General features: G+C 32.0%; 1 long non-coding RNA gene across 1 annotated transcript; it reads left to right on the forward strand.

The window, feature by feature from the left end:
- Nucleotides 1-334: 334 nt before the first annotated feature.
- Nucleotides 335-2,114, forward strand: LOC121118512 (uncharacterized). The gene is made up of 3 exons (XR_005864483.2): nucleotides 335-534; nucleotides 600-929; nucleotides 1,054-2,114. It is a non-coding gene; the product is annotated as an uncharacterized lncRNA (long non-coding RNA).
- Nucleotides 2,115-2,420: the final 306 nt, after the last annotated feature.

A 2,420-nucleotide genomic window follows, 5' to 3' on the forward strand; every position in this document is an offset into this window, starting at 1 on the left:
CACCCAACTATTTGGAGTGTGCCATTGGAAATTTGTCGATCACGTATATTTATCATTATTTTTTAATTAATTGTTGAATTAATAAGTGTTCAGATTTCAATCGACCACCTTGTATAAAGAATGTTAACTAATAGAGGGTTAAATACTTATAAGTTTAATTATTTTTGCTTTATAAATGTCATCAAATTCCAATTACAAAGGTTGCAACGTGTGCCAAATCTATAGTTGTAATAATAATCAAACAACCGAGCTCGCATTATTCCAAACACACTTGTTTGAGTCATTGTTTTATAAAACTAGAATGCATCAATTGCTCAGGATATATCTTGTCTGCCTATAACTAAGAGGTATTACTCATTTATAACACCCACACTAAACATTCTAAGTTTTTCACAATGATGCATTTGAAAATATTTGTGTTCTACAGGAAGGAAATCTCAGTGATAAATGATCTATATGTGGAGGCAATTATATTTGTTTATAAATTGTGATTTTATCTCCTTGGTTTGTACATACCTATTAAAGATTTATTAAGTAAATATATCTAACTATTTATATATAACTAACTTATTTAATACATAATGTTTTTTGAAACTTAGGGAATGCTCCGAGCTTGAAAAATAAGAATGATTGAAATATTCAATTTGATAATTCATGAAAGGATAATAAATACTACATAATATACAATGATTTCAGATCTGCCTTGGCAAAGCTTATTTTTTGGCGTCAAAACTGTCTTTAACTGGGCGAAATATCCCTCATTTTCAGTTAGTACCCACCATCAAAATACAGCTGTCCAAATTGCATGACAATTTTTCCTTTAGTTTGTGAGTTATTGAGCTAAGTGTGACGCTACTTTTGTTATTTCAAAAACAATGGATCAAAAACATTTTCTTGTTTTAGTGTTGCACTGCTTATTGAAGGTGAAGGTAAGGAATAGCTTAGAAAGTGTTAGGGGACTCCTCTCCATATATCGAAGGAGGGGGGCGGGGAGAAGAAGCCAATTTTGAACGAAAATAACTTGTAATCTTTATTACGCTCTTGACTTTTCAGTGCATGTGTCAGTTATTGAGCTCTATAAGAATCAAATAAAACCATCTGAAATTAGGAACGCCTGGGATCACATTTTACCACCAATTCACACACAAAGGCATCAAACGATATGAGGAGAGTGTAATAATCAAAAACAACTACTAAGATCTAATGTCGTCCCAGCTATCCGAGCCAAAATTTATAGGAACCCGACTAAATCGTCAAACATTATAATACCTGATCATAGTATGTCACACAGCTCTTTACTCCAATAGTCCATGAGGACCTAAAAATGTAATTCCAGAGGCTTCAATCCCACCCGTTCATAAATAAGACAATGACAGTACTCTGTGTGGAAGGAAGTAAAATTTTGCTTCAAAATTTGGAAATTATCTTCTCAGATTATAAAAATTTTCACTTGGATTCCTAATTTAATCATTAAAATGACCGTATCATAACTGGAGCAGTTAATGAGATTCCATCGAATTTAAGGCAAGTCCTTGTATCCAAATTTGCATCCTAGGTAATGGCGTTGGTCGGAATTTATTGCCAAGTATTCAATTCCAGGAAAGTTTATACATAACATGGTCTTTGGTTGAACCAAGAATACTATATATTCGAAGTATTAGAGACTGTTGTACTTCCTTCGTATAAATCCTGGAAGAAAAATAACAAGAAGCTTACTTTTCAGCAGGACGGCGCTCTTGCATATACTGGAAAGTAAGCTCGAGAGTAATTGCTATCAAAAATGCAATTTTGGCCGAAAAAGTTTTGACCTTCTTGAGCCCAGATCCTCGATTATTTGGTTTAGGGCTATTTAGGGTAGAAGGTGGGAATAACCAGACATCCAAATGTTGAATATCTCCAATTTAACAATAAACAGGAATGGGACGCACATAGTGCGTAAATTGTTTCAGTCATTCCCAAAAAGACTCACATTAATATTCGACAATGAAGGTGGTTTCATTAAATAAATATTTATTTATTTTTTGTCTTTTTAACACAAGTTATTAATAAACTTTTTTTCTCAAATTCCTTATTTTTGTGCTATCGGTAATAAATTTTGGCAGCACGGATTTGAACCACCCTGTTTATTTTAATATCATTATACTAGAAATATTTATTGTTCATTTTTAATCATTAATTATTCTCTGCGGCAACAAATGCTTGAATACAATCACAACATCAATTAAAATATATACAGCAACAATATTATTTTGTACTACACAGCATATCAAATGCATATTGATAGTCCAAAATAATACTCTAACTACGAGTAGATTCGCAATAATATATTTAATATTTTAGTTCAAGTACATATACACACACAATTTGACATTTGATTCAAAACCTGAATTCTCCCACGCGTCATCAAACATCTAAAAAAT

This window comes from Lepeophtheirus salmonis, chromosome 5 (assembly GCF_016086655.4).
Source record: "Lepeophtheirus salmonis chromosome 5, UVic_Lsal_1.4, whole genome shotgun sequence".
Taxonomy (NCBI): Eukaryota; Metazoa; Arthropoda; class Copepoda; order Siphonostomatoida; family Caligidae; genus Lepeophtheirus; species Lepeophtheirus salmonis.